At 47.7% G+C, this 27645-nt stretch overlaps 1 protein-coding gene and 1 long non-coding RNA gene across 10 annotated transcripts in view; one reads left to right on the top strand and one right to left on the bottom strand.

Annotated features, from left to right (window-relative positions):
* St3gal3 (ST3 beta-galactoside alpha-2,3-sialyltransferase 3) overlaps positions 1 to 27645 on the top strand; it is a 202302-nt gene that overhangs the window by 34979 nt on the left and 139678 nt on the right.
* On the bottom strand, positions 1867 to 7651 carry LOC134486979 (uncharacterized). Its single transcript, XR_010066610.1, has 2 exons — positions 6075 to 7651; positions 1867 to 5206 (listed from the first exon to the last, which is right to left on the bottom strand). It is a non-coding gene; the product is annotated as an uncharacterized LOC134486979 (long non-coding RNA).

Raw genomic sequence — 27645 nt, 5'->3', positions numbered from 1 at the left:
TGTGAGAGGCAGGAGTGAGTGTGAGAGGCAGGAGTGAGTGTGAGAGGCAGGAGTGAGTGTGAGAGGCAGGAGTGAGTGTGAGAGGCAGGAGTGAGTGTGAGAGGCAGGAGTGAGTGTGAGAGGCAGGAGTGAGTGTGAGAGGCAGGAGTGAGTGTGAGAGGCAGGAGTGAGTGTGAGACAGGAGTGAGTGTGAGAGGCAGGAGTGAGTGTGAGAGGCAGGAGTGAGTGTGAGAGGCAGGAGTGTGAGAGACAGGAGTGAGTGTGAGAGGCAGGAGTGAGTGTGAGAGGCAGGAGTGTGAGAGGCAGGAGTGAGTGTGAGAGGCAGGAGTGAGTGTGAGAGACAGGAGTGAGTGTGAGAGGCAGGAGTGAGTGTGAGAGGCAGGAGTGAGTGTGAGAGACAGGAGTGAGTGTGAGAGACAGGAGTGAGTGTGAGAGGCAGGAGTGTGAGAGACAGGAGTGAGTGTGAGAGACAGTAGTGAGTGTGAGAGGCAGGAGTGTGAGAGGCAGGAGTGAGTGAGAGACAGGAGTGAGTGTGAGAGGCAGGAGTGTGAGAGGCAGGAGTGAGTGTGAGAGGCAGGAGTGTGAGAGACAGGAGTGAGTGTGAGAGGCAGGAGTGAGTGTGAGAGACAGGAGGGTTCAGAGCCACGGGCAAAGGTGGACTGTCTTACTTCATCTTCAGGCAGTTGCCTAATTTAGTCAGAAAAAGCCGAGTTAAATCCTTCTCATATATCACACAAAACTCAATTCCACATCAGAGTTATAAGGAGTATAATATTGCTGGTTGTGGAGGCAGAGGCAGGTGGATCTCTGTGGGTTTGAGCCTAGCCTGGTCTACAGAGTGAGTTCTAGGACAGCCAGGGCTACACAGAGAAGCCGTGTCTCAGAGTGGGAAAAAAGGGCGTCAGATGCCCTGGAACTAGAGTTGCAGATGGCTGTGGGCTGCCACGTGGGTGCTGGGAATCAGACCTGCATCCCCTGTAGGAGCAGCAAGCGCTCCTAAGCCTCTCTCCAGCCCTCTCAGTCACGAGTTCAGACACACATGCCGTTTACTCAGCTTCTCCTTGCTAAAGACATAAAGCCAGCAGCAGTTTTGCTTTCTAGAGAAACAGAGTAACACGTGAGGATAGATGCACCAGTGTCCACCCGTGCTGTTTACAAAGAGGAAAGCAACAGGAAATGCGGGTGAGACACAGAGCTGGCTGGTCAGCACTGCGTCGTAGCCTGTGCGATCTTGTTGGGGTAGGTGTGTCCTTGTGGGAGGAAGTGTGTCACTGGGGGGGTGGGCTTTGCGGTTCTAAATGCTGAAGTCAGGCCCAGTGTCACTCTCTGCCTGCTGCCTGCCCATCTAGATATAGAACTCTCAGCTGCCTCTGCAGGAACATGTCCGCCAGCCTGCCTGCCTGCCACTGTGCTTCTCACCAGGATAATGGTGTCTCTTCACAGCAACAGAGCATTAGCTAAGACAGCCACGGTGTGGGTGCTGGGAGCCGAACCCGGGTCCTCTGGAAGAGCAGCCAGTGCTTGTGAGTAAGGACGACCTTCCAGTCCCTGCTAAAATACTTTGAAGATTCATGTTCTTGGAGCTGAACTCACATCTTACACTTTTGTGAGGCTGGCCTCACACCGGCTTTGTGGCTGGGGAGGATTTTGAATTATCTAACGCCTCCATCTCCCTAGATCACAGATCACCAGTGTGTGCACCACGACAAGCTTGCATGCACGCTTTAGCCCTGTTAGGTGTGTTTGGTAGTACTTCCACATTTTAAAGTCGAGAAGCTTAACACATTACCAATGCCTTGTTGAGATCACACGCCTGGCCTTGTAAAGTCTAGACCATTTACAGATGGGAAAACTCAGGGTTTAGGGCTTTTGTTTGTTTTAAGACAGGATCTTGGGTTGGGGATTTAGCTCAGTGGTAGAGCGCTTGCCTAGCAAGCGCAAGGCCCTGGGTTCGGTCCCCAGCTCTGAAAAAAAGAAAAAAGGAAAAAAAAAAAAAAAGACAGGATCTTATAGTGCAGCACTGGCTAGCCTGGGACTGGCTATATAGACCAGACTGTCCTCAAACTCACAGAGATCTGCCGGCCTCTGCCTCTGCCTCTGCCTCTGCCTCTGCCTCTCTGCCTCTCTGCCTCTGCCTCTGCCTCTGCCTCTCTGCCTCTCTGCCTCTCTGCCTCTGCCTCTGCCTCTGCCTCTGTCTCTCTGCCTCCCTGCCTCTGCCTCTGCCTCTGTCTCTCTGCCTCCCTGCCTCTGCCTCTGCCTCTGCCTCTGCCTCTGCCTCTGCCTCTGCCTCTGCCTCTGCCTCTGCCTCTGCCTCTGCCTCTGCCTCTGCCTCTGCCTCTCTGCCTCCCTGCCTCTGCCTCTCTGCCTCTCTGCCTCCCTGCCTCTGCCTCTCTGCCTCTGCCTCTGCCCCTCTGCCTCTGCCTCTGCCCCTCTGCCTCTGCCTCTGCCTCTGCCTCTGCCCGTCTGCCTCTGCCTCTCTGCCTCTGCCCCTCTGCCTCTGCCTCTCTGCCTCTGCCCCTCTGCCTCTGCCCCTCTGCCTCTGCCTCTCTGCCTCTGCCCCTCTGCCTCTGCCCCTCTGCCTCTGCCTCTGCCTCTGCCTCTGCCTCTGCCTCTGCCTCTGCCTCTGCCTCTGCCTCTGCCTCTGCCTCTGCCATGATTAAAGGCACGTGTCACCTCTCCCATGGGAAAGCTTAGTTTTAAATGAGTCGGTCCTAAGTGGAGACAGGTCTGCATTCTGGTCTTGGCACTTGGTGTCTAGGGGTCTGATCCTCCACCTATGTGAGACAGGGTCCTTTTGTCCAGAGCTCTCTTTCCTTCTGCTTGCCCATAGGTAGCATTTCTGTCCACAGCTAGCTCAGGACAGAGAGTCCTCTTGGGGAATTCTGAGTTTACCTCAGAGGAAACAAAATGAAAGGTGGGGTGGAGGTCTCCATGCAAGTAAACTGGGGGAGATTATGCGTACATTCATCCAAGAGAGTATTTATGTTTGAACCGTACCCCCTCCCCTATACCCAGGAGTCTTACTGTAAAATTACCCCAGACATCATACTGCCATCAGTGTGCATTGGTCCTAACTGTAGGTAGAGTTCCTCACTGCACAGGCACAGCCGGCTGACCTCACGGCTGAGCTAACTCAGATCGGAAACTTAAGCAAGAGTAGCAGTGATTCCCTACCAAGCCCGTTCAAAGGCAGTACTGGAAACTTCCTGATTTCAGAGCGCGGCTCAGAATGGGGTGTGTGAGCAGAGGGGAACCGTCAGAGCCCAGTGGCTCACCACAGCGGGTCACCACTGCACAATCCACCCACTGCTCAACAGAGACTTGAGTCTGCAGTGAACCCCAGGCAAATGCTCTTCTGGTTTTGCTTAAATCAGATTCTTATCATTCAGTAATTTCTTCTGTAGACTTCTGATAAGTAGGTTCGGTCTAATTATGAATGAAGTGAAAATATGTGGCGTTACCTCTGTCACGAAGGATGAATTTGCATTTTTGGGTCAGTTTGTGGACTGTTAGAAAAAGCCACCAGTGAGCCGTTCTAGAATCACAGTTTTTATTTTCTTTGAGACAAGGTCTCATGTGGCCCAAACTGACCTAAAACTCCCTACGCAGCCGAGGATGACTTTGAACTGCTGATTCTTCTGCCTCCACCTCCTGTGTGCTGGGATTACAGGTGTGTGTCACCACCCCTCATCTTCATGTGGTGCTGGGGATCAAACCCAGGGTTCCATGCGTGCAAGGCAAGCTTCCCCAAGCCGAGCCACACCCAGCCCCAGAATAACCCGGCTCTCTGTCCTGTGTGTGTGTGTGTGTGTGTGTGTGTGTGTGTGTGTGTGTGTGTGTGTGTGTGCTGTTGACTGCCCTTGCCATCCATACCCTTCACGGGTTCAGAACTCAGGCTGTTGCCCTCTTGTCTGGACATCTGACCTTTGCCGTTGTCCTCTCCCCTCCTGGGCTTGGTGCATCTTTGAAGCTGCACAAATCCAGATTGATTACTTTCCGTAGCGAGGAGGGGCTCTCACCCTCTCACGTATGAAGACATTTTTAATGTCACACAGTGAAAATGGTAGTGTTGATGCTAACACGGGGAATTTTTTTTTTTTTTTTTTTGGTTCTTTTTTTCGGAGCTGGGGACCGAACCCAGGGCCTTGCGCTTCCTAGGTAAGCGCTCTACCACTGAGCTAAATCCCCAGCCCCGGGAATTTTTTTAAGAAGGGAATAATTTGAAAGCTAGAGAGCAGAGGCAGAAACCGTGTATACAGGAATTTAATGAGTGTGATGGCAACACCAAGAGCAGGAAGGACACACGCTTCACTAAAGAGGTTGAGGAGTGTTGTTTCCATGAAATCCACACATAAACGAAGACCTTAGAGACGCCTCAGGCTTCCAGGGTCAGGGCTGGGGAGGGCTCTGTGGTTAGCAGCATGACTGCACTGCCTCTTGGGAGAACCACAGTTCCATTCCCAGAACCCACATCATGTGAATCTGTGACTCAAGCGTTCCCCCTCTCCCTCTCCCCCCTCCTTTCCCCTCCCTCCCCGTGGGGGTGTCCAGTCCCACTCACTTATCCTGCCAGAACACCTGCACGGGTGCACACAGGCATTACGAACACATTCAAAAAAAGAAAATTTTCAGAAGAAAAGATCCCAAGGAGTGTGGTCAATTAGGAGAAAGTGAAAGAATACCTTTGTGACAGTGCTAATTATAGTCTCCTTCACTGTGACAAGTGCCCTAGAGCAGCAAAGAGAGGAATTAGTGACTTGGCTCTTGCTTCTGAGCCTCTGTCCACTGTGGCTGGGCAGCTGTGACTGAGCGGGACAACTGACAACACGGCAATCTGGAGTGGGAAAGGCGTCCACTGCTGTCTCCCTTGCCACTTCTGTTCTTTCCAGGCCCTCAGCATGGGAGATGCTGCCACACCCCCATCTTCCCAACTTAGTTCTCCTTGGAAATACCCTCAGAGGCACACCGAGGACGTCCTTTATTAATCTCCTTGAAAATTCTGGTTGTAATTAAGCTGACAGTCAAGAGGAGGCATCTCAGTGCCTTAAGCATCTAAGAGAGAGGAAGAGACAAACCTTAATGCAGACATCCTAGGCGGTGCCAGACATGGCGGTGTGCTGCAGTCTCAGTGCTCGGAAGGTACAGGAAGAAGGGTCATCCTTGGCCACAGAGCCAGTGTAAGGCCAGCCTGGGCTGCATGAGATTGCTAAAACAAAGAACACACACAGTGACCCCAGAAAACCTAGAAAATCATAGGGGAAATTGCTACATTTCTTTAAAGAATGTAAAGACCTCCTGCTATTAAGGATACTGCAGACAAAATTAGCATACGGAGAGTGTGCCAAGAAAGAAAGCATCAGTGTTTGAAATGGGCAAGGGCTGGTGTATAGAACGTACAGGGAGCTGCAGCCAAGAAAGAAAGGAAGGAAGGAAGAAAGGAGGGAGGAGGGAGGGAGGGAGGGAGGGAAAAGCAAAGAAAGAAAAAGAGAGAAGAGAAAGAGGAAAGAAAGAAAGAAAGGAAGGAAGGAAGGAAGGAAGGAAGGAAAAGAGAAGAAAAGAAAGAGGTACCCCGATGGGCTTGGTTGGCAGAGGGCTGGCTTGCTGGCTTCGCATGCAGGGAACCCTGCTCTGATCCCCATTGGGCTGCAAACCTGAAATCCCAGTATGGGGCGGGGTGGGTTGACAGCAGAATTGGAAGATCTGAGTTCAAGGCCAGACTAAGCTATGTGAGGCCCTGTTCAGAGACGGAGAGAAGCAGGTAGAGGTCTCAGTGTCTCAGCAGAAACAGCAGAGAACTGTAACAGGCATTTTAAAGAATTAAGGAAACCACTGAGACTAGGGGTAAGAAGACAAACTCTCAGGCTGCAAAATACTCAAGTTAAAACAAAATATCTGTTTCTTCCTCTTTGACAGGAATTCAAAAGCTGAATAATGCCTAATGTTGGTCAGAATATAAAATGCCTGTAACCTGTATTTTTGCTGGCAGGAGGTAGATGGTGCAACCGCTGTGGAGAGCCCTGTAATATGATTGACTTACACGTGCACATGAATAATATTTCACACAGCACGCCTACCTTTCCCCTTATATTCCACACAGCTCATCAGAGACACACGTTGTTTTGGACCAAGCAGCTAGAGGGAGTGAACGTCTACACTGAGGGCAGGGGTGAGTGGACAAGAAGCAGGATGATGTCATAGATGTAGGGCAGGGGTGAGTGGGCAAGAGGCAGGATGATGTCATAGATGATACATAGCAATTTAAAGCAAGAAGTTCCAGACATAAGAAATGGATAGAATGTAAAAAGAAAACTCTGTTTTAATTAATAAAAGAGTTATAATTATAGAGTTTTACTTTTATAAGTTAAAAGAACACCGTCAGGTATGATGGCTCACAGCAGTGATTTCAGCCCTTGGGAAACTCAGGCAGGAGGATTTCCACGAGTTTACAGCCAACATGGGATAGAGTTACAAAAACAAAACAAGCCTGCAAAAGGTGCATTACAAAGACTATAAGGTAGGCTGTAAGGTGCATGAGCTGAAGCATCCTGGCACTCAGGAGGCAGAGGCAGGCGGAACTTTGTGAGTTCAAGACCATCCTGGTTTATAGATGGAGTTTCAGGTCAGTCAGAGCCATATAGAGAAAACAAAACAGAAGGCGGGGGAGAGAGGAGAGGAGAGGAGAGGAGAGGAGAGGAGAGGAGAGGAGAGAGAGAGAGAGAGAGAGAGAGAGAGAGAGAGAGAGAGAGAGCGAGAGCGAGCGCGGGGCAAGGAAGGAGTGAGGGAAGGAGGAGAATGAGCTGAGAAACTCAAAACTGTTGAACTTGGGTCCGGGGCTCTGGTTCAGTGCTGGGCTTGCCTAACCCACACTAAAGCTGTGGATTCAGTTGTTAAAAAAGAAAAAGAAAAAAATTAGATTTTTTTAAAAAACAAAATTAAAACTGCCTGCTATTCAAAAGATGTAATTAGGAAAATAAAATGGGAAACTCAGAATGGGAAGACCCTACTTGGGTGTAGAATATCCAGCAGTAAAGATTCAATCCTTGCACAGATTTATGGGAAAATATAAGATTTTTATGGCCAACAGTGAGACACTAAGCCTCCTGATAAAAATGAGTGATGACTGAGAGCTGCTTCCGAAAGAGAATCCATGAAGGACTCGAGGACACAGGCGACAGTTCTCAGCCTTAGTCGCTGGGCACGTATATAAAATAACGTAAGGCTGTATCAACACAGAGACCTGCACAGGAATGCTACCAACAGCTCCATTCATATCTGCCTCAAACTACAACACGGCCCAGATGTCTACCAGCAGATGGATAGACAGACAAAACGTGGCATTTCCAGCAGGGCATAATGTCCCATGCCTGTGGTCCCAGCACTGAGAGGTTGGGGTAGGAGAATCAGGAGTTTAAGTTCATCCAACACTATACAGCAAACTCCAGGCTAGCCCAGGCCACACAAGACCTTGTTTTAAACAAAAAGTCTTGGGGTTGGGGATTTAGCTCAGTGGTAGAGCGCTTGCCTAGCAACTGCAAGGCCCTGGGTTCGGTCCCCAGATCCGGAAAAAAAAAAAAAAACAAACCAAAAAGTCTTAAAAACAAACAAACAAACAAACAAACAAAAAAACCACAGCCACATAGTGGAGTACCATGCAGCAATGTAAAAGAAGCAAGTGGAGGATCTGGAAGATACGGTTTAGTAGGTAATGCTTGTTGTGTAAGTGTAAGGATGCGAATTTGGATTCCCAGCACTCTTGTTAAAACACTGACACAGTAGCCCACACCCATAATCCCAGCACTGGGCAGACAGAGGCAGGATACCAGGCATTCTCTGGCCAGAAAGCCTAGTCTGAGCCAAATGCCAAATTACAGGTTCTTTTTTTTCTATTGTATGTGTTTGTGTGTTTCTTGTTTTTGTTTGTTTTGTTTTTTAAAGATTTATTTATTTTATGTGATACACTGTCGCTGTCTTCAGACGCCAGAAGAGGGCATCAGATCTCATTACAGATGGCTGTGAGCCTCCATGTGGTTGCTGGGAATTGAACTCAGGACCTCTGGAAGAGCAGCCAGTGCTCTTAACCGCTGAGCCATCTCTCCAGCCCCTTGTCTGTTTCTTTCTTTTTTCGGAGCTGGGGACTGAACCCAGGGCCTTGTGCTCGCTAGGCAAGCGCTCTACCACTGAGCTAAATCCCCAACCCCCCTTGTCTGTTTCTTATTATTTTGAGACAGGATTTTATTATACAGTCCTGAATGACCTGGACCTGTCTATGCAGACAAAGGTGGCCTCAAGCTCACAGAGATCCATCTGCCTCTGGTTCCCAGGCGTAACACGTGGCCAGTTACAGTTTCAGTAACAGACCCTGCCTCTAAGTATTAGGTACAGAACGATAGAGGAAGACACCCAGTGTCAATCCCCGTCCTCCACACGTATACACATGGGTGAACATGTCTCTCCACACGTGTACACATGTTTGTAGAGCACACACGACAGAACCAAATCTATAGATGCAAAACCATAGCTGAACATCAAACTCATTCTGAAACTAGATACAAAAGTGGCTCAGTGGGAAAAGGTGCTTGCTGCCAAGCCTGATGACCCGAGTTCAATCCCTGGGATGCACATGGTAGAAGGAGAGAACCAACTCCTGAAAGTTACCCTCTGGCAGCCATACTCGTAACATGTGCATACCTCTCCCCATTCCAGAACATACACTCACTAATTTATTAGCTAATTAATTAATTAAAAGTACGCCGACTGGCCATCATGGCACACGCTTTTAGTCCCAGCACTGGCGAGGCAGAGGCAGGCAGATCTCTGAGTTTGAGGCCAGCCTGGTCTACAGAGCAAGCTTCAGGACCTTCCTGCTGGACCTTCCACGACAGCTAGGACAGCCACATCAACAGAGATGGCAAGCAGGTACAGCGCCACGGGACACTCTGAGAATTAGGGAATCCTGAGGCAGAGACAACCTCGCTGAGGGTCAGAAGCTGTGCGATTGATGAGACACTGAACCTCCCTGATTTGTTTTAAAATTCAACTTTCCTTTCGATAAAAATCTAAGAAATGTTGAGATCTTTTCCCTCTGTCTTTTATTTTTATAGAAACTCACAGTGGATCTTAAAATTTATGTGGAAGTGAAGACATTTTTAGAAAGAGGCAGGTGGGGGAGGGTTCGCGTCACCTGCTGTGAGATTCACACAATAACCAGGATAGGGAGTGTTGTATAAAGTACACATGCGGATCAATGGGACAATAGAGTCCAGAAATAGATCCGCATGTGTGTGGCCAGCTGATGTTTGACCAGTGTGCCAAAGCCATTCAGTGGGGACAGTACAATCAGTTCACTTAGTGGTTGCAAGGAATACAGACTTTGACTTTTACCTCTCTCCAGCTACATTTACTAAAAACAGATGATTGGTCAACCTTTCTAATGCTGTGACCCTTTAATATAGTTCCTCATGGTGCGGTGACCCCAACCATAACACTGCTCTAATTGCCACTTCATAGCTGTAATTTTGCTACTGTTATGTAACATAAATATCTGGTATGTGCCCCTTACCAAGGGTTCCCAGCCCACACGTTGAGAACCACTGGTCCATGTGGGGAGAAGACAGTAAAATCTAAGGCACAGAAGGGAGGCCACGTGACCTTAAGCTTGGTAACCGTTTCTTAAATGATATAAGAAACACTCAATATATTGAACTTGATAAAAAAAAATTTAGCCATGTGGTAGCAATACACACCTTTAGTCTCAGCACCAGGGAGATAGAGACAAGTGAATCTCTGTGAGTTTGAGGCCAACCTGGTCTATATAGTGAGTTTAGGGACAGCCAGGGCTACACACAGAGAAACCCTATCTTGAAAGACCAAAAAGGGAAATGAAGAAAATAAAAATACAGCTAACCATGATGCTACAGCTTCAGGAGGCTGACAAAGAACGATCTCAAAGCCAGCCCAGGTGACAGAGAGAAAATGTATCTCAACATTTTTGTTTTAGCCCCAATACTCTGAAACTGGGGGTAGAAAGATCAGAAGTTGAGGGTAATCCTGGGCTACATAATGAGTTCCATGCCAGCCTAGGCTACAGCAAGGCTGGACCTGTATCAACAAACAAACCATTATAATGTTTTATTTATTTTTATTTTTAATGAAAGGTTTTAATGGGGTTTGAGGGATGGATGGATGAATGGTTATGAGCACCAGCTGTTCTCTCCAAGGACCTGGGTTCAATTCCCAGCACCCACATGGCGGCTCACAACTGTGCTCACAACTGTCTCCAACTCCAGTTCTAGCGTATCCGACACTCTCACACAGACATACATGTAGGCAAAACACCAATGCAGACAAAGTAGATAAATTTAAACTAGAAAGATTTGTACATATATGCATGTGTGTCACATTCATACCGTGCCTGTGGAGGCCAGAGGAAGGTGTTGGGTTTCCTGGAACTGGAGTTCCAGACACTTGTAAGCCATGTGGGTGATGGGAATTGAACCTGGGTCCTCTGAAAGAGCAGCCAGTGCTCTTAACCACTCCAGCCCCATTTCTGCGGTTTTATGCACACATACACACACGTACATAGGTGTGTGCGTGCATGCGCGCGCGTGCACACACACACAAGGAGAGAGATTCGGGTTCCTCCCCCATTACTTTCTTCTCCCCCCACCTTTCTCTTTGTCCATAATCTTCTTTCTACTTTCATGTCGTGTATTTTGAACACTTAAGTCTTACGACCCCAGGACAGGAAGACGAAGGGTCAATTAAAGCTGGGCAATGGTACAAACAGGCACCTCGCTAAAGCAGGCCTACAGATGGCAGGTAATCATTTGAAAAGCTGCTCACCATATTAGTAATTAGGAGAAATGCAAATTAAAGCTGTGGTAATAGACTGCCCTAATAAACCTTTAGAACGGCAAAAATTAAAAGACTCTATCAGGTTAGCGACCCGCCAGCAACCACAGCAGTGATTATCCTGCCGGTGGGGATGTAAAATGGTACAGCCATTTTGAAAACTAATCTGGCGATGTTTTGAAAATTAACATTCACCCAGCATCCCGCCAGCCATACCACACCAAGAGAAATGGAGGCATATATCCACGCCCAAACTCATATCGAATGGTTTTAGCAACTTTTATTGTAACAGCCCAAACTGGAAACAACCTGAACAATAAATAAATCATGGTGCGTGTACGCAGTGGGATGCGACTCAGTATTCAAATGAACAATTGATTCCTGTAATCGCTTACACAGATCTCAAACGATTATTCTAAGTGAAGGAATCCAGATAGAAGGAACATACTTTGTAATTATATTTATGCGGAATTCTCTAAAGTACAAACTCATTTTTTGTGGCAAAAAGCAAGCCAGGGACCTCAAGAATGAGTGGGGCATGCGGAGAGCAGGCTCCTTAGCTTAGTCGCGATGTCCCAGTGTCCAAGATGATGACTGTTAAAGTACATCAGCTTGTACACCTTCTAGAGGGGCGGTTTACTGTATGTGAATTGTAATTTGGCGGTGCTGTCTGAAAAACATCCAGAGAGTAAAAAACATTACCCGTGAAGGAACGCTGCTTGGCCAGAGTTGGCTTCAAAAGAGCAGCAAAAGCCTGCTGAGGAGGAGCTGCCGCCTGCGCATGCGCACGCGCCCTGGGTGGGCAGTGAAAGCTGTATTTTAAGAATGAGAGACATGCTGAAGAAAACTCACTACCAATAAAGAGCTGATGAACTTTAAACTCCAGGGAGGGATTGTGGGAGGAAAGGGCAAAGAGCACGGTAATCACTGGTGTAAATTTAATTAAGTCTTGGCTCCACCCTCCAGGCTGTGTTGCCCAGTCAGTATTGGCATCATCACAAACTAAGGGAGGGTGTTATGTCGCCAATTAGTGGTAGGATCTAAATAGGAAGAGTGTCAGGAGCCACTCTTACGTTTTTCTTGTGTTACTTGGTAGTATTTACAGTAGCGCAGATAACGTTGATGCTTTTGTTAAGTTAAATGGGCAGGTGGAATTTCTAGGTTAATTACTCCAAGAATAGAAAGTGCATGTAAAATGCATAACTTTAAGACCACCAGAAGGGTTTGGACAAATGGCTCGATGGTTAGGAGACCCTGGTGCTCCTGCGGAGAACCCAAGTCCAATACCCAGAACTCGCGGTTCAGAACTGCCTGGAACTAAACCTCTAGGGGTCTCTTTCGCCCTCTGGTGGCCTTCCTGGGTTCCTGCACTTACATGCATGCATAGCATGCCCCTATGCTAAGACAAGTGATTTAAAAACGAGATAAAATCTTAAACAAAACGAAACAAACCTCCCAAACACTGAACAGAAGCAAAAATTCAATAAGAGGTGTGTGGAGAAAAGCAGAAAAGTCAATGCAGGAAGAAATAACGTTGAAGGAAGGCCCATAATATCTGGACCAAACAGTGGCATGTACTGACTGACACTGAAGGCAGGGAAGCCACACCTCATGTAGTCTCTCTGAGGGAAGCAGGGGGCTGTCTCCCATAGAAACAGTGCGTGGTGCTCCCTCCGGGTGCTCTGATATTAGTAAGAGATTTCCTGCCAGTTGCCCCGTCATCTACACTGGCATGGAAGGAGGATGCTCATCCCACAGCACAGGTGGAAGCACTAAGCAGTGTGAGCTGCTCAAGTGTTTGTTTAGCTTTGCTTTTGTGAGATGAGGTTTCTCTGTGACACCCTGGCTGTCCTGGAACACACTCTGGAGACCAGACTGGCCTCAAACTCCTGAGATCCGCCTGCCTCTGCCTCCTGAGTGCTAGGATCAAAGGCATGGGCCACCATGGCCCTGATACTCGGCCTTTTTAAAAGCCAGTTTTACTTAATGTTGTTGGCGAAACCATCTTGAGTTCACTAGGCTGGCCTCGGATCTAGTCATTTTACCCAAGTGTGGTTTGATGGAAGTGTATCTGCCTCAAGACCTCGCGTGGGCGCTTGTTGGCCTGTCAGCTGAGCTAGAGGCTGTTTGGACCCGCTCTTCTGCGTAAAGAATGACTCATAGCATACGAGGACCATCTGCATTATCTTGGGTGGTGCATGGACGACCTTTTCTCAGAAATGTAGGAAGTGAGCCTGCCATCCCGGAGGAAGACACCAACTGTGTAGCAGCGACAAACCCCAGCCTTCAAGTGATCAGAGTTCCGGAGAACTTGTATCTGCCGCTGTTGTATGACTTATTCCAGGGAGATCTGAAGACGTGAATTGATCCCAGATAGGTCACCTCTGTACTACACTGCCTTGCCGACACGACCACATGCGCTGGGCGAAGAGGAGGAGGATTGTAAATGGAGTGCCAGGGGAGAGAATTTGGTGACCCCTCCCCATAAGGGGGAGTCGCCATCTTCATTACCCCTTCCACAGACCTCACTGGCAGTAAATTTTGCTTGTTCTGTGCTGACAGTCGTGTTCTGCCCAGAGGAAATGGTTGTATCACAGCAGCTGCCACAAGCTCCAGTGTTTAAGTCCCTTTCTGTCCCTTTCTGTTATGTAGTGAGATTAATGTGGGTGGCTGTGTTGTGCGATCACTTCGAGACTCGGGAAGATGGCCATAGCCCCGAAGAGCAGTGGTGCCTGCCCCCACCTATAGGAAGCTACAAAACCTTACAGTTAGAGCGCATCATGGATTTTAACTGTGTGGATCCCGAGGGGCTCTGTTACCTGCCAGTCCAAAGCTGCATTTTTCTCATTGATAAAGGCAATCGATTTTATTTTAAGGTGATATTAGTTTTAAGTTTATCCATTTAATGGTTCTGGAGTCATTTTGTTTTGTTTCTAATTATTTTTTATTACTTTTTTTTAACAGTCCAGTGTTTGCCCCACCTCCCAGTCCTCCCTCCTACAGTTCCTCATCTCATTCCTTCTTCCCCTGTCTCCGAGAGGATGGGAAAGACCAAAGTTACATTTTAAAATTAGATTTTACTTTGAGTTAGCTTCGAAGACCATCCATGGCCATGTGGAGAAGTTAAACTGTAAAACTCTTGGGTTTTCCATTTTTCTGTGATGGGTCAATTGTATTTGCTTTGTTCAAAATAGTGGTTTGTAACATTGAGTGGATGCAGAAACCCACTAGTACCAGGGGCCTTTTATTACCTTTCTTGTCTTTGTGACAGCACCTGACAGAATCATCCCTAGGGAGGAAGTGGTCATTTGGCTCATGGTTTAAGGGATACAGCTCTTGGTGGGGAAGCTATGGCAGATAAGGTGGCTTGGTCTGGAGCCTCTGGGGCTGGTGACACGGCTTCCTTTCCTCTTCCCTGCTCCAGAAGCAGAGTAAGTTGGAAACAAAAGACAGATGACAATCCAATGTACAGTTTGCCTTTTAACTTTATAGTAGGGCAAAATGTCCTCCTTAATCTGTCCCCTGAAGGCTCCTACACAGGTGTGGTGCACATAAACTCAGGTGGGCACACACACATGCACATACATCAAAATAAGTCACCTGCTTCTCACCTGCGGTGCCATAGTCAATACATTATACTAATGTTCACACACCGTCTCATGGGTGTTATTAGATGATTTAGCATGACTATAGTGTGTGGCTGTGTAAGCGTTGAGCACATTTAGTAAGGCAGCCTAAGGTCAGCTGTATTTGATGCATCAGCTTCATTGCATTGTGCATTTGTTTTTCTTTGTTTTGAGACAGGGTCTTACTATGTACCCCTGGCTGTCCTGGACCTCACTGTGTAGACCAGGCTGGCCTCAGACTCACAGAGATCCACCTGCCTCTGCATCCTGAGTGCCAAGATTAAAAGTGTGTGCCACCATAGCTGACTCATCTTTTAAATTATTCTTAATGTGTGCTGTCTGTGTGTGGATCATGCACGTGTGAGTTTAGGTGCTGCCTTAGTTACTTATCTATGGCTGTGGTGAAATGCCATGGCCAGGGCAGCTTATGAAAGACAGCATTCAGTTTGGGGCTCACAGTTTCAGAGGTAGTGTAGATCATAGCCGTCATGGGAGGACGCATAGCAGCAGCAGGCAGGTGTGGTATTGGAGCAGAAGCTGAGAGCATACATCTGATCCACTAGTGCAAGAGAGGAAGGGAGGGAGGGAAGGAGGGAGAGACTGAGACTAGAAATAGGAGACAGACAGACAGACTAGAAATAGTGTGGACTTTTGAAACCTGAAAGCCCACCCCAGTGACACACCTCCTCCAAAAGTTCGCACCTCCTAATCCTTCTCGGACAGTTCCACTAGTGGGACCAAGCATTCAAGCTTATGAACCTCTGGGGCCATTTTTATTCAGACCTCTACAGGTATCCACAGGGGCAGAGGTGTGGGATCTCCCTGGACCTGGAATTACAGATAGCTTTTTCCTCTTGTGTTTGTGTGTTTGTTTATATGTGTGTTTGTTTTTTGAGGCAGGGTTTCACTTATGTATCTCTGACTTATCTAAAACTTATTATGTAGACCAAGCTGAATTTGAACTCTCCAAATGCTGGGATTAAAAGCATGTGTCCACCAGAGCCATTTTCAGTTGTGGTGTGTGTGTGGTTGTGTGTGTGTGTGTGTGTGTGTGTGTGTGTGTGTGTGTGTGTGGTTGTGTGCCTGTGAGTATGTGAGTGCAGGTCCACTGGACATAGAAGCCAGATCCACTGGAGCTGGAATTACAGGCAGTTGTGAGGTGCCTGACGTACCTGCTGGGAATTGAACTTGAGTCTCTGGAAGGACAGCGAATGTTCCTAACCATTGAGTTGTATTTCCAGCTCCTTCATTGCATGCAATTCAACTTAACTATCTTTTCCAGTTGAGGATTGATGGGACATAGCTCCATTGTAAGCTGAATTCCTGTGACTTGATGGCTTTTTGCCTTTGGTTGTAGGGACATGCTGTCTCTCATTCCAGGCCAGCTTGGGCTGGCTTTCGTCTTGCTTGAGACTCCCCAGCATTAGGGTTATGAGCATAAGATGCCATATGTGGCTCGATGGTGACTTGCCACTACAGAAAAAGACCAGCCATGGCTGGGAAGGTGGCTCACTTGGTGAAGTTCTTGCCATTTGAGCATGAGGATCAGAGTTTAGTTCCCAAGATTTCGGGTAGAAAGTACCTGGGTATCAGTGTGCGTGCAGAATCCCAGTGGCAGCCAGGATAACTGATGAGCTCCCGGCTAATGAAAAACCCTGTGTCAAAGGAAGCGGCCAGCCTTGGTGAGGATGACTGGAGTTGTCCTCCAAATGCACTCGCCCCCCATGCACATGAATCCACTTAGACATGAATATGTACACACACATGTAGAAAGTGATAGTATATGAGCCTGAATCCATGAGGTTGGTCCTCCCAACACTTCAAAATGAAAGAGAAAAAACAAAAAACAAGTAAACACTCGTTAGTTTCTTGAGTGATGAAGAATTTTTAACTTTGTTATGAAGAAGGGAAACCTGAAAGCACAATTCTTAAAATCTCAATATGAGGGCTGGAGAGATGGCTCACTGGTTAAGAGCACTGGCTGCTCTTCCTGAGGTCCTGAGTTCAGTTCTCAGCAACCACATGGTAGCTCACAACCATGTGTAATGGGATCTGATGCCCTCTTCTGGCACAGAGGTGTACATACAGATAGGGTATACACACACACACACACACACACACACACACACACCTTAAAAATTCAGTATAAAAAGGACAACTTTATTTTTATTATTCTTAAATTTTATTTGGTTTTATGGATATGGTTGTTTGGCTTTTAAGTTCATCTGTGCACCATGTACACTCCTGGTAACCCAGGAGACCAGAAGAGCTGTTTAATCTCCTGGAACTGGTGTGTACTTGTGTGTGCATGTGTGTGTGTGTGTGTGTGTGCGTGTGTGTGTGTGTGTGTGTGTGTGTGTGTGTGTGGGTTGGAAATTGAACCTGGGTCCTCTGGAAGAACAGTCAGTGCTCTTAACTGCTGAGCCATCTCTCCAGTACATACATCCCCATCTCTGGTCCAGTGGACTTTGGAAGAGCCTCAACAAGAAGGATTTTGTGGAACCAGTTTCTGGTCTGATCCTACTCTGTGAGTTCACAGCAGTGGGCTGGCAAAGAGCCCAAATAGAAGTTGAAAACTGTTTGAAGCCGTAGTGTGATCTCGAAGGTGGCTGTCTACAGCGTCCCTTTAACGCTGTTCTATTTTGGGTATAAATGTCTCCATTTATTCAGAAGAGGGTGGGAAGCCGTACATATGTTCGTGTTTATATATGCATAGCATAGATCACATCCAGATCTGCATACGTGTGTGTAAAATAACTGTGAGCATGAAATCTAGAAATAATGACTTTGGTTGCCTTCCAGGAAGAAAGCTGGGAGATGCGAGACTGGAGAAGGTGGGAGAGAGTGCCAGAGAGAGAGAGAGAGAGCAAGAGAGAGAGAGAGAGAGACAGACAGACAGACAGAGACAGACAGACAGACAGACACTGTCTGTATGTGTTTGTGTGTGCATGTGTCTCTGTGTTTGTCTACGTGTGTATGTATCTAAGTTTGTTTGTGTGTGTGTCTGTATATGTATATGTGTGTGTCTGTATATGTGTGTGTGAGTGTGTGTATATGTCTCTGTGTGTGAGTGTCTGTGTGTGTGTTTATGTGTGCGTGTGTGTGTGTCTGTGTGTGTGAGTGTTTGTGTATGTGAGTGTCTGTGTGTGTGTGTGTGTGAGTGTCTGTGTGCGTGTTTATGTGTGTGCGTGTGTGCTCCTAGCGTACTGTGTGACCCAGTATTCTCACTCCCAAGAATTCATCCACAGGCTTCCTGCAGAGTTACCCACTGCAGAATTTTCTGGCTGTTTGTTTGCACCATTGTTTTTCCTTTTCTCTTTTATTTGTGTGGGTGTCTTGTCTGCATGTGTGCCTGGTGCCCCAAGACCAGAAGAGGCCACTTGGATTCCTGGGTCCTCTGTAAGAACAGGAAGCCCTCTTAGCAGCTGAGCCATCTCTCTAACCTGACATTGTTTCTTTTTCTTTTTTTTTTTTTCTTTTTCTTCTTTTTTTCGGAGCTGGGGACCGAACCCAGGGCCTTGCGCTTGCTAGGCAAGTGCTCTACCACTGAGCTAAATCCCCAACCCCCCTGACATTGTTTCTTTCTTTCTTTTTTTTAATAGCAAGTGTTTGCCAGCTATTTAGATATTTACCAGGAACAATTTAATATTTTAAGGAACAAATTAATGAATTATGGTTCCTATTTAGTGAGTCTGAGGCTGGAGCCTGAGGACCTGTATGTACTGGTAGTTAAGGGTTTGTTTCTAGAATGCATCTTCAGATGTAAGACGTAAGCATCAGGAGTTTTGCACGGGTCTAGCAGTACTCCGAAGTGTTTGCCATCATTCGAAGCCAGTGCAGCTGGTTATTCTACTCCTCGTATTGTAAAATAGTTTTGAAACATTTTCCTCTGGGCTCTAACATGTCATTATTATGAGCTTTCTTTTTATGAGCAGCAGCTGGCACAGAGGAGTGCCAAAATCACATTTTCAAGTTATTAAATCGGTTCCACTTTGAGCCAATCAGAGTGACCTCCTACTGATTTGTGTCTGGTGGCCAAGTGCCTTTATATGGAATTTCAGCTCTGTACTGGAGCAGCTCAGAGTAGCAGTTGGCCTGAGCCACAAGAGGGCAGCAGAGCCCTTTGATCGCTACAGCACTGACTTAGGATGGCTTTTGGCCAAGTCCAGCTGCTTACAGTTCTTCAGTTAAACTGTGTGCGTGCACCTAGCGGTCAGGACACTGTGTGAGCCATCCTCAGAGGTAGCAGAGGGGTGAGAAGGGAAGGAGCGGGTTTCCGAGTCACATATAGGTGCCCATCACCTTCCCTCCTCTCTTACAGGTTGCCCAGTGGCTTACAGAGCAGTATGGGAGAAGTTAGGGATGCTGCAACAGGCTAGCACGTGAGCACCGAGGCTTCAGAGCCTCCCCACCTGACACTGAGTCCTGGCTCTGCAGCTTTGGGCCACTTATGTTCTTACTCTTTGAACCTAAGATTATCAGTGAGATAATCTAAGTAAACCTCTTAGCACTACGCCATGGCGAGCATTCGAAATAGCTGATTACAGGCTCAGTGGGGAAGGACACTTGTCACAAGCCTGCATCCCACACACGATCCCTGAAACACACTTAGTGGAAACAAGAACCGGCTCCAGCAAGTTGTCCTCTGATCTCCATGTGCACTTTTACCCACACATACATAAACACACGCAATATATACATTAATGTCAAAGCACTTTAAAATAGATGTTCCATAATTAAAATAATATCAGTTATCATCAGAGATGGGTAGTAGATTGTTAGTGGGTTATTTTTGTTTGTTGTTTGTTTGGTTGGATTTTATTGGATACAGAGTCTCTCTATGTAGCCCTGGCTGTCCTAGAACTGGCTATGTAGATCAGGCTGCCCTCAAACTCACAGAGTTCCACCTGTCTCTTCCTCTGGGGCGCTGAGATTAAAGGCCTGCACCACTACTGGCTTCTCGATTGTGACTCTTTTTGTCAGTGCTCATGTGAGGCAGTTGGGCAGGATGGTGTTGTTGAGAGAAGCACACTCTGAGATAAAATTCAGTGTGGGATAAGCTCACTAGGACGAGGTTGTGGGAGCAGCTCCTGGGGGAGGCGGAGGAATGCAAGGGACACTCACATAAGAAGTCATGATACGGTCCATTCTCAGTAACGATCTCACTGTACCCGTGGAGACAGGAGTTGAGCTGGTCCTTTTGAATTGGAGGGAAGGGAGTTTGCTTTTATAGTTCCTTGGTCACCACTATTCACAGGCTCAGGGGTGCCCCAGAGAGGGGACATGACCTCAATGCCGACCGTGGCCTTCAGTCCAGAGTGCTGACAGTTGGGAGATTTCTGGCTGCCATGATCACAGCAGCTGGTGAGCACATCTTGTTTCTCATGGGGCATCTGAGTAGCATCCTGCAGTGTCCTGTAGCTCTGCCACGGTGTCCAAGTCACTTGAAAGAGGAATTCGGAACACGTGTCTAACCCATTTGCATTTCTATGACAAAATGTTTAATGTAGGGTCCTAGTTTTCAGGGATGTGGCTCAGAGAGTGCCCACCGAGCATGTACGAAACCCTGTATTCAGTCTCCAGCAACAAATAAACCAGGTTGGGGGGTCAGGAGGCAGGAAGAGCAGAAGTTCAAGGTTGTCCATGACTACCGAGTGAGAGATGACTTTGAACTGGACAGATGACCCAAGCTGGCCTTAGTTCACAGAGCTCTGCCTGCCTTGCCTCCTGAGTGCTGGGATCGAGGTGTTACTCAACACTCTGGGCTCCCAGATTTGCATTATTACAACATGCTCTCTTTGACAAGCATTAACCCCTCGAGAGCACGGTACTCTTAAAACCTAAATGCCACCCCATAGGCTCTACCTCTTGAACTGCCCCACCGCCCGATTCTCAGTACTGCTGTGTTGGGAATAGAGCTGTGGGACATGAACCTGCTCGGGATAAACTATTTCCCGAGCATGTCTAGTGTAAGGAGAGATGGCTTTGGATGGAGTGGAGCGCCTGTGTGTACACACACACCTTTGCACACACACAGGCATATGGAACCCATAGGTTGTCCTCTCCTTTGGTTTTTGAGTCAGGTCTGTCAGTGAACCTGGAGCCTGCCAGCTCTGGGGATCCTCCTGTGTGTGCTTCCCCAGTGCTGGGATTCCAGGCACAAGCTTTACGTGGGTGCTTAGGAATCAGGCCTAGCCGTCATGTGCTTCACATGGTCCCACCTAGCAGAGGGAAGACAGGAAGACCAGGTAGCCCTCACTGCTGTAATACTGCATGGTTCATACTGCCTGGTTCATACTGCCTGGTTCATACTGCCTGGTTCATACTGCCTGGTTCATACCACATGGGTCATACAACATGGGTCATACTCATGGTTCATACCACATGGGTCATACCACATGGTTCATACCACATGGTTCATACCACATGGTTCATACAACATGGGTCATACCACATGGTTCATACAACATGGGTCATACCACATGGTTCATACAACATGGGTCATACCACATGGGTCATACTACATGGGTCATACCACATGGGTCATACCACATGGCTCATAGCTGGAAGGCAGCTTGGTTTTTATCACTGCTGGTAAACCAAAGGTACTTTTAAAACCACATTTTAGATTTCTTAAAGCTGTAAGCTTAAGTCACTGCCAACATAACTTCATTGTTTTCCTTACCTGGGGACATTTAAAAAGACAGAGGGGGAAAAATAAAAATGAAATTAAAAGGCGGGGGAGAGCTAAATTATAGCAGAGGGAAGGAATAGAAGGAAAGACTATAAAACAAATATAAAAAAGATACAAAGCTAATCCGAAGACGCCTTTGCTGCAGGGAGGCAAAACGAGGCAAAAGAGTTTCGTGTTGTGTGCGTGTATGCATGAATGTGTTTGAGTGTGTGGTTTGCAGGGGTGTGCTTGTGTTTGTGTGTGTGTGTTTATTTTTAGATTGAGAAGCCCCAAGCTTGTGAGGAAACCGTGAGAACCAGCTAATCTCTTTCCCTCAACTCCAGCAGGTGACATGATGACAATCGGGGGATCTTGGGTTACAAGGAAACATCCGTGCACACAGCCCTGGCAGCGTCTTGCTCGCTTCAGGTGGATACCACCCACATAGCTCTGGGACTAGAGAAGCCCAGAAGTCATATCAGTTACTTCCCTGTCAGTCAAGGGGGATTAGTGCCCAGGGCAGCTTCTTATTTAGGTAGGTTCATTCCAGTGGGTGAGGACAGGAGAAAGGCATCGGGGCCTGACATGTCTTGTACATCCATAGCTGAGGGTACAGGAAGGAACTGAGGACAGGACCAAGTGACAAGTGACAAGGGGGTTTTCAGAGATGAGGAAGACTTTGAGAAAGATGTGCTGTGACAGGTGGTGTGGCCCACCTCGGGGAAGTGCTCCAGGTGAGTGGAGTCTCAGAAAATTTCTCAAGTTCCAGTGCTGTCTGAGGGACCTGTGAGGAAGAGGAAATGGGGGATAAGGGGGAGGAGGAAGAGGAAATGGGGGAGAAGGGGGAGAAGGAGGAAGTGGGGGATAAGGGAGAGGAGAAAGAGGAAATGGGGGTAAGGGGGAGGAGGAAGAGGAAATGGGGGTTAAGGGGGAGGAAGGAGAAGAAATGGGGGGTAAGGGGAGGAGGAGGAAATGGGGGAAGGGGTAGGAGGAGGTGGTGGTGATTGTGGTAATCTGTGTGTTTCTAATTTCTATTTGAGTGCCTAGAATTATAATTATATAATAATAATAAATAAAAATTATAATAATTATAATTTCCTTTGCTGCTTGTTTGAAGACTTGGGCTCATGTAGCCCAGGCTAGGCTCAAACCTGCTTCAAAGCCAAGAGTGGCCTTGAATTCCCTATTCTTGGTTTTCTTGCCTCTACCTCCCAAGTTCTAGGATTACAGTGTCTGGAATTGAAAACTGGGGATGTGTTCCCTATTTCTCAGCAAAATTCACCTCACATTCACCTAATCACTCACTAAACAGGTCACTCTATCAGTCCCCATGACTAGGGCAGCCATCTTTAAGATCAAAATTGATTTGGCCTAATTTGTGAAACCAGAATCACATTAGAGTTTGCTTCTACTTTTAAGGGAACCACAGTCTGATTAAGAAAGGTAAGCTTTTAAAAACCTAAGTGCATCGGTGTTCTGTGAGCTCAGACCGGGCAGCACATGGCAGCCCCTGTAGTTCGAATCAACCTTCAATGTCCGTGGTCGCCTTTACTGGGTATTTTAAAACGAACCTCTAAGGAGTGGGTGACTTTGGCCCAGAGACACACAGTTGGGGGAGGGGTACAGGACAGGCTCCTTGGAGCTCACAGCTGAAGCAAAGACGTGCATGTGCATGGTGCATGTTAGACCTATCAAAGAGCAGGAGTGAGGTGCATGGACCTGGTAGGCGGTTGTCTGGGATGCCGAGTCTGTTCTGTCATTGCGTACCTGATGAGGAAGAACTCCCGAGAGGCCTAATCAGATGAGTGGAGTCCAACCAACCACGTGGTGGGACCATCCCAAACTGACAAGTGAGAAGCAGCCCCAACCTCCAGTTGGTTTCAGTCGTTAAGGGGAAAAAGAGCCCCAACAATTAAGATATAATTGTGACTGTACAGAAAGCGCACATCGTTTACAGAAGTGGAGAGGTCACAGTTAACCGGCCAGACAATTAACCTTTAGCTCAGGGTCATATTGTCTGGGAATGTATGGCTGGTCCAGAGACCAGTCTTACCCTAGTTTTAACACTAGACGTGTTCTTAGGAAGACGCTCGTGAGAAGGCATCATTGGAGTTCAGTAGCCCATGACAGTTGCTGAGTCGGGAGGGAGCAGCCAATGAGAGGATTCAAAGCACTAAAGAAACGAAGCTTTGAGGCTGGAGAGATGGCTCAGCGGTTAAGAGCACTGACTGCTCTCCCAGAGGTCCTGAGTTCAAATCCCAGCAACCACATAGTGACTCACAACCATCTGTAATGGGATCTGCTTCCCAGAATCCACACGGCAGCTCACAGACATCTGTGTTTCAGGGGATCTGACGCTCTTCTGGCCGTCGTGGTCACCGCACGCATGTGGTGTGCAGACAGAGATGCAGTGAAATCACCCATGCACAGAAAACAAAATAAATATCGAAAAAGGAAGCAAGGACTGGAGAGATGGCTCAGCGATTAGGAATACTTGCTGCTCTGCCAGCAGAACTGAGCGAGCTCAGTTCCCAGCACCCACATCCCTCAGACGGCACAGCAGCCTGTGACGCCAGCCCCAGGGCACCCGATGTCCTCCTCTGGACTCCTCGGCACCTGTACATGTCACATACACAGAGACGTTACACTGTGCAGCAGCTTAAACTCAAAGGAGGCAGCAAGGAGGAACTGGGGAAGAGGGAAGGATCACACTATACAGAAGACCACCAAAGGAAGGCGTCCTCTCCAGAGAGTGATAAAACCGAGAAATCTCTGGCAGGGCAGACGACAGCGGAGCTGGGGGAGGAGGAGCAGCTGGAAAGGAAGAAGTGAACGCTGCAAAAGCTGCAGGCTTTTCCAGACAACAAGATATTGTGAACAAATTCGTGCCAAAAAGGTCTGAGAATTCGTATAGATGGATGAGTTTAAGAAAAATCCAGCGTTTACTAGGCTAGGGAGATGGCTCATCAGAACGTAAGGACCGGACTTCAGATTCCCCAGAGCTCGCGTAAAATCCAGCCAGGCGTGGAAGCGGCTTGTGACTCCAGCACTTGGGAGGCCAAGACAGGCTCCCCGGGGCACGCTGGGTAGCTAGTCTTGCTGGAATCCATGAGCTCTGGGTTCAACAAGGGACCCTGACTCATTAAAAAAATCAGCAAAGAGTGTGCTAGCTACAATTATGTTAACCTCACTCAGGCTAGAGTCATTTGGGAGGGGAACCTCGATTGAGAAAATGCTTCTACCAGATTGGTTAAGCCCACGGTGCATTTTCTTGATTGATGATGGGCATAGGTGGGGCCACCCCTGGTGTATTAGTCAGGGTTCTCTAGAGTCATATAGGGTAGTCTCTATATAGTAAGGGAATTTGTTGATGACTTACGGTCTGTAGTCCAACTCCCTAACAATGGTCAGCAGAGGCTGTGAACGGAAGTCCAAGGATCTATCAGTTACTCAGTCCCACAAGGCAGGCAGGCGAAGAAGAGAGAGAACCTTCCTTCTTCCAATGTCCCTATGTAGGTCTCCAGCAGAAGGTGCGTCCCGGGTTAAAGGTGTGTACCACCATGCCTGGATCTGGGACCACCACTCCTGGATCTGGGACTTGCTTTGTCCAAGATAACCTTGAACTCAGAGATCCCTCTTGCCTTAGTCTCCTGGGATTCATAGCCACTATGCCTTAAGATCTCCATGTCAAGATCCAGGTCAGAGACTTGGACCTCCCAGCCTCAAGATCAGGATCACAGGTGTGTACTCCAATTCTGGATTGTAGTTCATTCCAGATATAGTCAGGTTGACAGCCAGGAATAGCCACACCTGGGAAGGTGGTCCTGAGTGCTGTAAGAAAGCAGGATGAGCAAGCCAGTAAGCAGCACCCCTCCATGGCTTCTACACAGCTCCTGCCTCCAGGTTCCTGCCCTGTTTGAGTCCTGGCTGTGACTTTGCTCAGTGATGGACTGGGATGTGGCACTGTAAGCTGAAATAAACCCTTCCCTGCCCCAGTTGCTTTTCATCAGTTTTTAACACAGCAATAGAAACCCTAAAACACCCCAACACCCCAACATTGACTTTGAGCCTTTACACGCACGACTGCGCGTACCACAACACCCAGCTTGCAAAATTATTTTTTTTAAATCAGTAAATAACGTCCCACATTTGTTCGTACTGGTGCTAGTGGAGAACTCCAGCCTGCAAAAGAGAACCTGGAAATTCAAGCAGATGCGCTCGGGGGATGGCTCGGTGGGCTGAGCACCTGCCGTGCAAGCCAAGACCTACATAGAAGTGAGCAGTCCGTCCGTCCGTCCGTGTCTGAAATCCCAATGATGGCAGTCAGAGACTGAAGGTCCCTAGAGCTCTCTGGCCGATCAATGACATCTAGGTTCAGTGAGAGACCCTGTGTCCAAAAAAAAGGAGCACACACACACACACACACACACACACACACACACACTAGCATACACATGTATACACAAACACACTCAGCCAAATTTTCTGTGCATAGATTTTGTAAAGTTCTGAAAATAAAAACGAGGATGCTACTGAAAACCACTCTTGGGTGTTCAGCCTGGTGTAGCGCTGAAGCAAAGGAAAGGGGCCTGATATTTACTCACTTCCCACCCACCAGAGAGGCTCCAGGCCGGGATTTCATACAGTCTATGTTACTTTCTGTCTCTGCTGTCTTGAGCTAATACAGTCATCGGGGAATGCAAGGAGGATCAGGCAGTGAGCTCGAGTTAGATGGGTGGGATGGTATGCCCAGACAGACAGACAGACAGACAGACAGTCCTTCCTGTCCACTCATTTGCACCAGCATGGCAGACTCTGAAGTAAAAGGACTGCCTGCGACTGACCTCTTGCTGCCTTCATAGGCAGAGAAGCAAGTGTAAACACACTGACCGGTCACAGTGGGTCTCAGACTTGAACTTCCCACCCAGGCAGTAAGAGACCCATAACTTATAAGCATGAAACTCAAAAGATGCTTGAAGTAGAAATCTGTGTGGCTGGCAAATAGCTCAGCTGGTAGAGTGCTTGTCTAGCATACACCAGGCCCTAGATTTCGATTCCTGGTACCCTGAAAAACCAGGCATGGTAATGCATTCCTGCACTGGGGAGGTAGAGGTGGGAGGATCAGGAGTTCCTGGTCATTCTCTAGTGCACAGCAAGTTCTAGGCAGTGTGGGCTAGGTAGAACCCTTTAAAAAAAAAACAGGAAGAAGAAGAAAATAGTGGAGCAGGGATAGAAATATGGGATGGGGAGAGGGTGAGAGAGACTTGAACAGCTCGGGCCTTTTCTGTGAGAAAATTAACACAGACAGAACAGATTTTTTTTTTTAAAGTGTCTCTTTATATATGAGGATTTGTCCACTGTGTGCATGCAGTACTGGCAGAGGCCAGAAGAGGGCATTGGATCCCCTGAAACTGGAATTACAGACGGTTGTGAGCTATCATGTTGGGTGCTGAGAATTAAACCCGGGTTCTCTGGAAGAGCAGCCAGTAGAGATTTTAGAAGTCAGGAACAGGATGGAAGAACAGACTTATCGTGACTTGTTGAGGTTCAGTTAGTGACAGGGACAAAGTGATGAAGGGGTGAGACCTGTCGAAAGACCACCATTCTAGACCGTAAACTACCCTGGAGATGAGAACAGGCAGGCAAACCGTTTGGACAGAAGGAATCTCGCTCTGCTTCTGGTTGTTTCAAAAGAAGAAGAAATTACTCAGTTTAGCAAACATTTCAAAATCCCTGCTGCTGATAGGCCCTGTGCCAAAAGCATGAAATAGCAAGGTCTGTGAGGCCCAGGCTCTGAGCTGGAGACCCTGAGGCCGGGTCTTCAGCCGGATCTCCCTGTGAGACTCAAACCCGCCACTCCGGATCGCTGGCTGCCTTCGCAGACCCACTCTCCGAGATGAATACCAGCGTCACCCATGAGGAAGGGTCCTGAGGGTGAGGGCTTGCTGCCTCACCCCTTCCAGTTATAGAACCCAGGCTGGGGGACTTCCCTCTCTCTCACACTTCTCTCTTCTTTCTTCTAGATTCTTCCATTTGGGCAATAAACTTAATCCTTTATTGACACACCAATGAAAGCTGTGGATATATTGTATATTCAAGATGAGGGCCTCAACGTGTCTGCTATCGATAGCTGACTAGTTAAAAAACCAGGAATTGAGAGATTTTTCCCACGTGCCATAAACTCAATTCCTGGAGTGCCTCACACTTAGTAAAGCTAGCGGGTGACTTTTTCATTTTAACTACTTTAAATTAAACTACTTTTATTTGTGTGTGTGTGTGTGTGTGTGTGTGTGTGTGTGTGTGTGTGTGTGTGTGTGTGTATGGCCATTTGCCTGCATGTGAATCTGTGCACCATGTGTGAGTAGAGGGCATCAGATGTGCTAGAACTAGAATTACAGAGCTGTTGTGAGCAGCCATGTGGGTGCTGGGAATCAAACCCAGGTCCTTTGGAAGAGCAGCCAATGCTCTTAGCCTCTGAGCCTGCTCTCTAGCTCC

The sequence above is a fragment of the Rattus norvegicus genome, chromosome 5 (genome assembly GCF_036323735.1).
Source record: "Rattus norvegicus strain BN/NHsdMcwi chromosome 5, GRCr8, whole genome shotgun sequence".
In the NCBI taxonomy this organism is placed as follows: Eukaryota; Metazoa; Chordata; class Mammalia; order Rodentia; family Muridae; genus Rattus; species Rattus norvegicus.
The sequence above is the reverse complement of the archived record's forward strand: the minus strand, read 5'-3'. Positions and strand labels throughout refer to the sequence as shown.